Source organism: Lonchura striata, chromosome 1 (genome assembly GCF_050655825.1).
Source record: "Lonchura striata isolate lonStrDom1 chromosome 1, ASM5065582v1, whole genome shotgun sequence".
Taxonomy (NCBI): Eukaryota; Metazoa; Chordata; class Aves; order Passeriformes; family Estrildidae; genus Lonchura; species Lonchura striata.
Genome location: NC_140703.1, coordinates 99508759 through 99522489, shown reverse-complemented (window position 1 = coordinate 99522489; position 13731 = coordinate 99508759).

Genomic DNA, 13731 nt, shown 5'->3' with positions numbered 1-13731 from the left:
AATATTCCTTTCTCTGCTGATGTTCATGTAAGAAGGCATTTCAGATTCTGTTTATATCAGTAATTTAATCTTAGAGTCATAAGAGTGTGTTTATTTTAGCTCTGCTGGTGATGAATTCTTTCTGCTTTCAGATAAATCATAGTTAAGAGAGTTGTTGAATAATTCATCAATATAATTTTGAATACTTTAGTGTATCAGATCTCAGAGAATATAACTGGAAAATGAACAGGAAAAGCATAAAGCACCCATAATGTATGGCAAATGCTTATGCATGAAAAATATGGGCTTTGTCTGTTTTCTCATTTTTATCTAGTGTTACACTGGTGTGGTTGCTTGAGTTTAATAGGACTAGCTCCCAGTCTGCAATGACTCAAATGGTAAAAGAAACAGGAATATGATCTGATATGCCTGGGTGAAATGGAAAACACAGGAGCAGATATACCCATTGCAGTAATGTGTTGGCTCATGTTTAAACATAAATGTCTGTATCAACAAGCCAACAGCCATTAATAAACAGCTGCTAACCCTGCTGGAGATTTTATCATATGCATGAGTACTTCTTGCTAATGAGAAAATTCTTCGTTTATCAAAGTAACATTGGTTTCATAGAGATGTAATTCAAAGTTTCTTGTGCTGTACTGGGAATACCAAAGGAAATAAAGACTGTATTAATTGGTATTAGTGTACTGGAACAGATTTAGAAAAAATAATTTGGAAGAAGTCTGCACTCTAGTAAGACTGGAAAATTCTTTAGCTGAGAAACATATTGTTTGTGGAGGGTTTGCTAACAAGCTTGTGGGAACAACCAAAGAATACTGAAGGCAAAAAATGGTCAGGAACACTGAATATCTGGAAACCTCTATCATTTACACTTTTGGTCAAAAGTAGTCTGAACCCCACATTTAAATACACTCTGTAAGAAACTGGGAAAAAAAAGCATTCCCAAAAGTCCCTACATCCTCTCTTGGACATGGAAGTTTAATGCAGGTGATATGAATTACTGTCTGCAAGTCCTCCTGTCTCCCTGATGCATAGCTGAGTTGCTTCCATGAGGGTCCCACATCCCTGCAGCACACACATACAGTTGTTATTTATGAACAAAAAATAACTTGATATGCTACAAAGCATGAGGAACAAGTAACAAAGAATTTAAAAGCAACAAGTAAATTAATAAGCAGATATCAAAATGACTTTAATATTAAATGAACTTCCAAGAGTTCCAATTTGCAAATATTAAACTGTATGGGTTGTTGCACATAATACACTCATTAGAAGCTTTTTTATTTTTCCAATGTAACAAAGCAGCTTTATATGAATGTTATTTCCCTTTAAATCTTTATAAATCTGAGATATCTGGACACTCAGGAAAATTCCTAAGCCTATAAACTTACAGAAACTGTTTTGTGAGGGTCAAGATGAAAATTTATTCCCAGAAATCTTAGTGACTCTGAAAATCACAAATTATGCAATTAATTTTAAAAGTTTTTTTTGTTTTGTTTTTATTTAACTGTTACTTCAGTTAGTTGGCAGAACTCTATGTATAAAATTTGGAAAATAAACATAGATATAGAAACTATTAACCAGCCTTTGTTTTTAATAGCAAAATTGGAAATAAGTGAATATGTGAAGACTTGAACTAATTTTATGGGCGCCAGTTATTGTTGTAATTCCTTAATTCTTTATTACAGCCTGCAGGTGGAATTTTGCTATGTTTGTTATATTCGTTCTTGACTTCTTGAAGTCTGTCAACTCCAAAGCTTTTGAAAAGAAGTGTTGAGTTTGGAAAGGGTCTTTATTAAAGAAAGTTCCATCAAAGACTTAGAGAAGCTAAGTGTAATCGTGATAATGAGAGCTGATCTTTGCAAAATCAGACAAGCTTGGACTAGAAATACAGGACAATTATTTTCTCTATCAAATCACAATGACTGTTGAGGATACCCATTAAACTGCATGTAATTGTCAATCCTTAAATATTTGTATCATGTGTAAATGAACAATAGGGTGTTTATATGACCTATAAATACTGAGTAAGAAATCCTTTGTTAAAAGTGGCTCATTCTCAGAGCACTAGTAAAAAGAGGAATGTGGCTGATGAGCAGACTGAACAGAACAGTAGTTTGACCAACATCATGGGAACATAACCATGTTATTTATTAGCTATATTTACCTTGTGATCCTGAAACTGTGATCCTGAGACAATTCACCATTTGCAAGTCTGTTGGAAATTGCAAGCCCGTTGGCCTCTACATAGAATTATATCTAATATTGACATTTAAGGCATCTTTATGGCAAATCAAGGGTGTAAAAGTGCCAGGTAATTTGACACAAATTCTTTAGGCTGGGGATTTCCAAATTTGAGGATGTACTAGAAGGGATGCTCCTGAATGGGGGTAGGACTGCTGTGGTGTCACTGGAATGACACCGTGCCCCGAGGGACACAGGTGTCGTGTGCCAGCTCCACCAGGTCTCTGTGGCTTGGTGCACCCAGCTGGGGATCAGACAGGGAGAAAGGCAAAAGAAAAGCAGGAGAGGACCATGCACAGCACTGACCTTATGTGAGTGTTGTGTGTCTGCTCCATCAGTATCTGGTGTTTTCTGCCTGAGCTTCTGCCCATCTGCCACTGGTTACACCTTCTCCACTCTTCGTTTAAGACCAAGGCCATATGGTATGAGTTCCAAATAAGTCTTAGAATGAATTTTTTTTTCCTTTTGTGGGCTGTGTGTAGCTACTCACTGAATAACTATACATCATAGTCCTGGAAAAAAAAGATGAGAAATACCAGATAATTTCTGTTAAGCCTTACTGTTTGGTTTCCTATTAGCTTACATCTAAATTCTCTCTGAAGCATCTCATGCTATCCTTCTGTGAACTTAGACCAAACATACAATGTTGAAAAAGGCTTCTTTTACTGCAAATCAGACTTCAAATAAGACACAGAAAATGTTGCACCTCATTTAGTCAAATAACCCTATAAGCATAAATATATAGACTTCCATTCTTGTACATATCTAAAAATTAATTTAATTGAGTTAACCAATATGAAATGCCAAACATTTGTAAAACTCTTAACAATATTACAGAAAAATAGGAATCTAGTGGTATTCATTATGTTTTACACGACTTAAAAACATTGCTAAAATAACTGCTTTCCTGAGAGCATTGATATTCATATGTGGATGGCATTAGGAAAATAAATTATTTTACTGCTACATGAAAGAATTTCTACCAGTGGTTTCATTGCTAGAAGAGGAAGTCAACACAAGTGGAACGTGGGAAATTTTGCTTATGAGGATGCAAATTTTTATTCTGGCAGCAGGTAAACACTTTAACAGACTGGAAAGTCCATGAAAATTCCAATCCCAGAGATACTTGCTGATTGAAGAAAGCCTTGAGCAATCTAGTAAGGGATATGTGTCCTTTGTGCAGGGTATTTAAACACTGGGTCTGACATATATATGGGTATGAAAACCCCAAATAATAGCTGCTAGGAGATCCTCATCATAGGAAAAATGGTCTGAGACAAGGCTGCTCCTGGCTGCCCTATCAATAAAGGCAATATCATTTTAATACCAAAATTCAACTAGGGAGATACGTTCTATTTACCATGAAATTAGTTCTTCTAATGAAAGCTAACTATTAAAGGGGTCAATCTGGTTCTATGATTTTTGGAAAATAGAATGATTTGGTGAGACATTTGACAATGCTGGATACAAACTATTAATTTGGGTGTCATTAATTTTCCTACACACTATGGGGCTCCCTAATGTAGTCACAGCCTTATGTAGTTGACAAATATTACACAGGATATATGAGACTATGGCAGATTCTTGTAATTTGGGACAGCAGCTGAAAGAGGGGATTCCCTAGGGTATATCCCCATCACAGATGGCATTCGACACTTTGGGAGTAACTGAGCCAAGTTCTTGGCAGTTTTCATTCAGATCATGTCCCACACCATTGCCAGGGGGTGCAGGTGAGAAACTGTGCTTTGATGGAACTGCTCACTAATGCAATGCAAAACAATAAATTCAAATAATCACCGGTGTTCAGGGAAAATTGTAACCTGCCTTCCCAGAAAACTGGCTTTGAATTGAGAATTGTTGCCAGATACATCTTGAAAAAAGAAAGAAGCGACCTCCCTTGGCGTGCCCACAAAGTGAGTCTGTTTTGGAGATGGAGACTGATCCCTCTGGCTTGTGTAACCCCTGCCACTGTTCTTGGTGAGGCATCCTGGAGTGAAGACAGTACTGGGAGAAGGCAGATGATGGCAGTCCCTGGTCTGTGCTTCCAAGATACCATTTTCCAAGGAAGAAGCCTGAAAATTCTGGTGTTAACTTGGATTCAGCTACTTCCTAAATACCCTTGAAAATCCTGGTTGGAGAGAAATTAGGATTTTCCCAAGAAAATATTCTACTTGTTATTTGGGTTCTGATTTTTCTTTTTTTTTTTTTTCTTTTTTTTTTTTTCTTTCTTTTGACAATACCTGTGAAGATTTGAGTTCTGGTTCATTAGTTTTAAGTTCTGATTGATGTAATGATATTTGTCCTGTGAAGAAATAGCCATTTATTTGCCCTAAAAGCAACAGCTATAATATATGTACTCACAATGAAGTGTTTAGGATAATATTCACAAGTTTTTAAATGGAATAAAAAGTTAATAACTTCTGCTGGTAGAAAATGACTCTTAAAATTCAGCTAGAGGTCAGCTATTAGTTCACAGGCCCCTGTAAATTCACATTTAGTCACAGGACCAGAAATATACCGGTGCAGATGGCAGTGAGGTCTGTCTGCCAACTCAGCCGTTTTTATGAAATTAATTTTATGACAGGTTTCATTTCTCTTCCTGATCCCCAACTGGTCCAATTGCATTTCTCTACAAAGTTCTTTTTCATTTCTCCAGCCTGTATTATTTTGCCATACATATGGTAGCGGGATGTGGGTAGCAGTCTTTCACAGCACCACTGAAAAATCATAAATGTGAGCATCCTATTCAAAATAGAATTTTAACTCTGCTTTGCGTTGACAAAGGCAAGAAAATCTGAAGTAAGGGCTGCTTTGTTCGATGCCAGTGTACGGGTGCTGGTGTAGCACGCCAGAATCAGTGAGCTCCTGTGTGTGCATGCTTCAAACTCAGACACTCACAGGATGATGCTTTCAGGTTGGAGGAGTGTCCTTTAGAAATGGCAATATGGCATCAGTGTTACATTGCAAGAATCAGCCAAAGACAAGTCAAATTCATTGAAACACAGTGGTTTTTTAATCTAAACTACATATATACCCTAAGTGTTTTCAAATTAATGGCTGAGTTGGCACTCAGCTCAAATCACCCAGATCTTGTGCTTTTCTAGTAATAATCCTTATGTAATTACACATTTGACATGTGAGAACTGTCAACATGGTTTGACACTGCTTAACAATATGTAATCTTTCATGCTACAATCTGTAATTTTCATAGCTGTATGAGAGACTATATGCTGTCAGCTCTCAGCAGTCTGGGTTCACTGGAACTGACAGGCTGCATATTTGTTAGCTTATTTCTGCTTGCTCAACATGGAACTGTATATTGAATTCAAGCTCTAATTAAGTGAAATTGAGAGGTAATTCCTAGAGTTAGAATACTGGTAATCCACTCTTGCTGTTGTAAATCTTCAGAATGGATGGACTGAGATTAATGTTGCCTATGGAAGACAGCCTACTGGTCTCTGATTTTCCATTAAAATATTATGGCTTCCAATTTTAGATAGCTGTTCTTCAGTTGATTTCCTAATAAGTAAAGAAGAAATGTTGCAAGCATTATAAAATAAAGGGAGCTTTGAACTGGAGATAATTTCTGGATTAAAACTTCCAGTCTTAGTAAGAAAATTATATATGGGAGTTTCCAGACTCAAAATCCACTTTGCTTTGATCTGTACATAATATTATGAGTGACAGTGGGAAAACAAGCATTTGAGATACGACTTCAATTTTCCTTAATATTTTCCTCCCATATGGAAAGGTAAATATCTGATTGAAGTAACAGCACAGGCTCCAGAATTGGAGAAGGGGAAAATAATTACATAATACACAGTATGGTGGGACCATTATGAAAAGTATTTTGAGAGGTTTGCAGACAGCTCTTGTACTTAGAAGACAAAAAATTCATGCCTTAAAACCAAAAAGATGTACTAAACATACACTGAGAGATTTGATAGAAGATAACAGTTAGCATACCTTACTGCTTCTTCCCACAATGGATCATTACAGCTCCCACATTTTTGTCCAATCTCAATTCTGGTGCTTCAACTTTTTTGGCAGGCAAGTTCTTCTGTAAGAACAAAAGACCAAGTGACACTTTTAACTCCAAGTCAACCATCATCATAATTCAATGAATACCCTGAAGGCATGCCTTTAGAATGCACACCCTACTGACAGAACCATTTGTTTCACTACTAATGGCTTCTAGAAACTTGTGCAAAATGTCCTCTTCTGTTAGCTTTTCATTTCTACCCCCATTAATACCTGTTAAACACTCCTTATGTATTCATTTTAAAGGACACATTATTTTTTTCCTGTATCTTGAGCACTGCATAGGCAGTTCAGCTGCTTCTTTCATGAGGCTGGCAAGTAATAGTGGCTAATCTGTGTCTAGGTAGCAAGAAGGTAGAAGACCTTGTTTGATATGTGTATGTAATTTTTGTATTAAATGAGACCTTCTCTATTAATCTATCCAGGTCAAAAACTTGTTTTCACATAAAAACTAAGCCTCCTTAGAGATATTAATATGTTGTTGTGAGTAAAAGACTGGAAAAATAACAAATAGTTTTCAATGGTTTCCTGGAAATAAGAGGATTTAAATGAATATGAAAGCTAAATTAGGAAAATAACATTAAAGCTACAAGTTCCACAGAAGTTCAACTGTTGTCTATTCTCTTCACTTAGTTTCTTCTGTTTAACTTTGTACTGCACATTTTGCCACTAATTCTTCCTCTTCTCATATTGCATTGTTTTCAGAGGGTTAAAAGAAACGTTTCATATAGCACTCAAGCTATTCCCTTAGGAATACATTTCAGGATGGGATATGAGTTCTTGACCTTTTTTTTTCCTATGCATTGTTTCTGCTTTACTATTTTCTACTCTCTGAAAGCTTTATAATATATGTGCACATCGAAATCTACCTCTAATAGTATATTACAAAATTTTCCACCAATTATTTGTATGAATGAACTATTACACTTTCATTTCAAATTTATTGAAATTAAGGCAATTTTTTGGATCAGTCATAGATGGTATAAAATCCCATATGAATAAATATTCATCGGTGAAATTTCAAACATTTCCTTATATTAAAGCAAGGTTAATGTAGAAATTAATATTGTAGCACAGCCAAGACCAGTTAGGTTGTGTTGTTTTTTTTATCAGACACTTAGTTTCCTCACAAGCCCCTCAACCTGAATAAATGACATTTTGGGACTGACATCAAATTATAGTACTAATTTACTTTTTCATCATATCCCCACTGAGGCACCATCATTCTTCTTACTGTCCTGGTATCTCAATGTTTAAAAAAACCAGTTCAATAAAAATAATTGGAAAGGTGGAGTATGATTGAGTGGCATCTATATTATATGCACCCACAGGCACACATCATTTCCTGGCTCTTGGAGCAGTGGTGAAAATGTAATGCTTGAACAGCGTGTCGCTATGGCTGGCTGGTTCTTTGCCAAAGACACGTATACTTGCATGGGTTTCAAGAATGCTGCCACTTTAGGGTTGGAAATGAAGCCCTAAAAATCAATAATTTGGCTTCAGTTTTAGGCTGTGTACAGTAATTTCATTGTGGTTTTATTAGATCAGTAAAATACCCTCTGTGGGACAGTATCACAAGGAGCTAATTCATATACCAAGCTTGAAGCCTAATACATGCCTTAGAGTTTAGAGAAAGGGATTTGAAAGAGGTGGAGGAGTTGTATAGAGGCTTTAGTGTTTAAAAGAGTTTTCTAATGAGAAAAGAGTAACAAGAAGCGAAAGTCTAATAAAGCAGATATTGTAAGATTTGAAGTTTCACATTACCTTCATTTGCTTTGTAAATTACTAAGGAAACAAGCTTCTGGGATGCTTTCCCTAATATGCCCTCAACTGCATGTGTCTCTTTCCTCCCATCCATGCTGTACACACAGAACTGAACAATTAATGATATTGAGAATTCTTAAGCTTATTTCAATTAAATTTGAACCAAGATGTGATTAAAACATCAGCGAGTGTGTTTGTTCTAAATGCTGGCATATGTCTGCCACCTTTACACATGCTGAGTAAAGTCTGCCTGCAATTTGTGAGGTTTTGAACAAGTGAATCTTTGTGGTGCTCTCTCATCAGCGGTTCAGATTCTGTTCTCATTTTGATTTGTGTACAATCAACCAAGAAACTTTCCTCTATAGACATGGGATTTGGAATCATCTAAAATCATCCAGTGTTTGATATGACACTGGATTTATGACAATGTGCTTGAAAATTGGATTTTGAGCCTCAATCAGGAAATTAAACTCTTGAGCAGAAGTTGTTCCCATAAACCACATTTCTTTCAGAACAATAATCATATTGGTCAAAGAGGTGCAGAAGTTATGCCACTGGCATAGATGAGTTGGCAGAAGTCCCTAAGGTACTCACAGCTATGCCAGTAACACAGCAGATTTTTATCAAGTGACAGAATGGGAAGATTTATTTAAAATGCTATAAATTGGAGCTTTGCCTTATAGGGCATCAAAATTCAGTTGTATATTGTGTTTGAAAGAAACATTCCTCAAGCAACAAAGCACCTTAAAGCAAAAAGAAACCTTAAAAGGAAAATTGCTACTAATCATTGCTGGATGAAATATCAGTGTTTTTATAGAGCAGTAGCAGTGGTAACACCTGACATAGAACATGAGAACCAAGTAGAGGGAAGCAGTGTGAATAATGCTGTATTTGGTTTATGTTAATCTGTAAAATTATTTTGTCAAAACTGAAAGAAATTAACTCTAAATTCTAAGAAATTTGTCAAGAGACTGGGAGGAATATTTATGAGCAGTTTCACTGTCCTCGTGTATTTCATCGCAAGCATTTAACACTTTACAGAGCTGACTTGATTTCATAGCATTAATTACAAATTTTCTACAAGATTTACTTATTTAGTTCTCATAAACAAAAGATACAGAAAGACCAACACCCTCTGGTGATAGTGCCAAATTTTTGATGTGAATTACAAAGTCACGTGAGGCAGGTGGAGGAAAGTCTTGAAACCCAGAACAGCATAAGTACCAATGCTTTAATGAAAATCATGGTATGATGAAATTGTTGTTCACTTTCTGTGCAGTCACACATCACAATGTTTCTGTAAATCATGAATTTTCTATAATAATGAAATTTATGCATACAGAAAACTGAATAACTGAAAACGAATATGCAAATAGCTGTGGAAGCACTATCTGCTCATTCCAGATACAGTCTTTGATATTCATAATTTGTTTTCAATATCTTTCTGTTTGGTAGAGAAATCCAGAGGGTTTGCTTTTGTCTGTGCCAGATGCCTCTCATATGAGAGGAAGCAGTTGCCAAATTGCTCACCATGCAGTAGAAATGGCAACTGAAAGTGATTACACTCAACATATGGTCCAAAAACAGGCATCTGCTAACAAAGATTAGGGATACTGTGGCATATTCTCACTTGTTCTAATGAGCCAAATAATCTTGAGGATAAGTCCATTAGAGCAAATGAAAGTAGCCATCAATGAATTTTGCATCAGACCTGCCTGTCCCCATTCACGTCTATGCTTTGCCAGCCTGGGTGTGCAGTGGTATCATGGGAGTTGTGGCTGCATTTGCCAGAAATATTTCATAAAACCATTTTAATTAGTTACAAAGGAGTAAGAATAGCAAACCTAGCAGTAAGAAAAGTAAACCTAACAGTTTTAGCAAAATGCTGTAAAACCTCAAGGTGGGCAACTGGAGATGGTAAGTAGTACACAGGGTACAACAGTAAGCCCATTGTTTCTCCTGCATGGAAATATAGTTTGCTCTTTGTTCCAAGTCAGTTTCATCACTGGAGAGGCAGCACTCTTCCACAAACATTAGCAATGGAGTCTCTTAATTGTTAAGGGGGGAGGGGAAATTATTTTCAATTACAGAGCTGAGAATTCAGGGCCATGAGGTCTAGGTGGAAAGAGCTCAGAGTTGAGTACCTGCGTGGCAAATGCCTGTCTCAAAGTGTCTTGTCTATCACAAGGTGCCAAACTTAGTAATCACTGGGGAGCCAGGCATGGAAACTGCAATCAGTGGCACGCAATAGTGCACCACCCCATGGAACAGTGGTGGCAGAACAGGAGTGCTGGTGGAGAGCATGGCTTGAAGGAAGGGTGAGTGCTGGTCACTGAGGAACTCTCTGCTGGCAGAGAGTGAGTGCCAGGGAAACGAAGTGACTTTGAAAGCTGCACGTGCACTTCAGGAGACGTAATTTTTAAGCTAAGAACAAGAGTAGTAATAGCTGGAGATGGGGAGACAAAAGATGTTGGCAGAAAGGAAAGAAAAACAACTTGTAAGGTGAGAGTGACAGTAGTGATGAAGCAAGATGATACTGACCGCATTGAGCATGCCAAATGAAGCTGACCAATAGAGGAAAAATTGAGACAAGGAAGCTTGGTAAGAAGGCTGGTCACTAGCAGTAGCTGAGCAGTGAAAATGCTGCTGTAGCATAACCTCACTTTTAAACAGAGATCTAATTTGAGACCCTTAATTTGACATTTTAATTGGGAAACATTTAAATACATTTTTTAGTTATTTCATGCTTTTCTTTGTGTTTTTCCCAGAGAAAATTTTGATGTTATTTCATGCTTTTCTTTCTTAAAAAGACAAAATCAAATGGTTAAGAAAGTTATACGCCATGCTGAGTTATGAGGGAAGATATTAAAATGCCAAGTGTTTGTGGGAATGTGTGTGATATGTATACAGATCCATGAGGTGTATGTATATTACCATATATTACATATGCAGGATAAATGTGTATCTGTATGTCTAGACACAACTGTAGATGCAAATATAGATGTATGAGTATAATAATTGAAATTTATAAAACCATTTTAGGCTTTCGCCTTTTATGGGGAGAATATTCTGAAATGTCTCCACGTATATGGCAGAGTTGAGATCCTCTCCAGCTTTATGAGAAAAGAACCTCTACTGTGCAAGTCATTTTTTTTATGAGTCTCTGGAGTGTTACTTGATACATTTTCAATATTGTTTGTAAAGTATGGTGGAAGCATTCCAGTAAAGAAGTACAGCATTAAGTATAAGATTATTAATATCCCTCCTTTTTGGCTAGGCAGGTAAATGGTATGCATATTTTTAAACTTTCTGAGCATTTAAAAGAACCTTTCTCTAAACTTTTAAATGCAAGTAATTAAAATTACTTAAGAGAGGTAGGAGTATGTCCCTGATTGTTTTTCAGTTTTCTAAATGCTTTGTTTTGATCTCATAACCTAAGAAGGATACTAAGGATCATAAACTTTGTTCAAATTTGACATCTTAACTGGGAAACATTTAAATAAACTTGGAATATATGTGAAGAGGTTGCTTAACCCACCTACTATCTAACAAAAAATCACAGATGCCTTTACAAGGGTTAAAATTTTGCTGTTTGACTTATGGAAGATGGAGTTTTACTTGTAGCTGCAAAAATCAATGTGCAAGCTTGTTTAGATATTAACATTTCAGAAGCTGACATGTTTTCTCTTTTAATGCAGAATGTTGTCCTGCCCTCTAGTCTGGAGATAATATTTTGCAATTTCTCTTTATGTATATTGATAATACAGTGAAATTCAAACTTCTCCAGAGTCAGAATCAACCATCTTAATTTCAAATTGTCAAATATATGACTGCATGACATCATAAAGTTATTTTTGTTTGTTTCCCAAGTGAAACAATGAAAGAGGACACTCTGCTTGTCAAACACTTAAACAGTCTGCACTCATGCTTAGCCCACTATAGAAAAGGGAAATTTAATTTTCCTTGATATGGTTATTCAGTTGCCTGTTAGGTTTTGACTGAATATTCATGCCAGAGGTTAAACTGGGGTGAGTCTTTAATCCACATTTCGCCTGCATTTGCCTGACAGATAATAAAAAGTAGTATCTTCATGATATTCCAGTGTGCAAAAATCTCTGCATTTTTTCCTACTTTTTTTCAAGCTTAAAACCAAACAACACAGTGCAATGTTGTGGCCACCCTTTAATATTAAATTAGGAAAAACTTTGACATTGAAACTGAGTGGGTGAGAGCTGTTCTCAATGTACCTTCAGAATTAGGGCTGGGTTTTGGTGGTGTCATTTAAGAAAATATTGTCTATATTCTGCTGAAATAAATCACTTTTGTACCACATCCATCTGTGAGTTTGTCTATTAGTTTTATATGAATGAATATAACTTTGTAAACATAGAAAAGACAAATAAAAAGTGCAGTGTTGTAGGTGATGTATCTGTGTCATCCCCCTCACTATGAATTGCAATGGTAGGTGGTGGCAAATAAGGGAATTAGGCATCCTTTGGGTATTCCGTAATTTGTTGTTGCAATTGACTTATTCTTGAAGCCTTTGGAGACTCATTTCTACTTGTAAATTGTTCTCCTAAAATGTATTTATGAGTCAATGTCTTAAATTAGGCCTTAATGGAAAAATGGATGAAGCCTTAGGTAATTCTTTCCTCCCCTAGCCATGCAAATAAAGTTAATTACTGCTGTCTTTCTTTTTCTGTTTACTTTAAGTTACTAATTAGTTGCAGTGATCAGAATTGTATTCTTTAGACTGTAAGAAATGGAATTCCAATAAGGAAAACTGAAGTCATCCTAAAAATAAGCTGTACTATACTAACTTTCAACCAATGTGTAGTGTTGTCAAGCTGTTTGCAAAAGGATACTTGCAGCACTCGAGTTGCTTTGTTTCATTCTGTGGCTAATGTAGGGAAATTGTGCAGCTTTATTTTAGTAATTGTAAAAGATGTGGTGGAAATTTACATGACTAGATCCTAAGCTGTAGTGTTTTAAAAGTACATTGTGATGAAAAATATTCCTAACTGCAAGAAATGTTAAAAAATTTTAATATTTTAAATGTATTATAAAGCAAACTACATGTGTGAGTAAAAAGTTGTAACTATAGCACTTCAGCAACCTTGTGTAATCTGTATTTCCAGGTGGTCATGATGCCTAAAGAATACTATATTTAGATACATACTGAAAAAATTACATAAGAATCCTATTTTGCTCTCCTGCTGAGCTTGAGTTCTGAGCAAAGACAACCTCTACAAAAGCAGTTAATGGAGTACAAATAGGGCTTAATTTCTAGAGAACTTTTATGTGTGTTTAAAGCAATTGGTAACAACAATATGGTTCTACTGAGAATGTCAGCTATGGAGTTCCTCATCATACATTTAATTTAGAGATTGGTATGATATGATGATTTTGTGGATATACATATCGAAGTATTCATGGTAGAAAAGCCACAGAAGTGATTTAATATGTTTATATCTAGTAGGACTTCTATAAGAAGTTGTGTAGCTTTTTATGTCTAGCATAAGTGTTTCAACTGATTTCTGCAAATTTCCGTTTTCCTTATAGATCTCATTCATTCAGAAAAGTTTTCACCTGTAGTGATGTTGTGACCTACTTTTGTATAATTATCACAAGCATAGCAATGTTGAGTGAGCTTCTTGGTCGATTCAATCCTCTATAATCTTT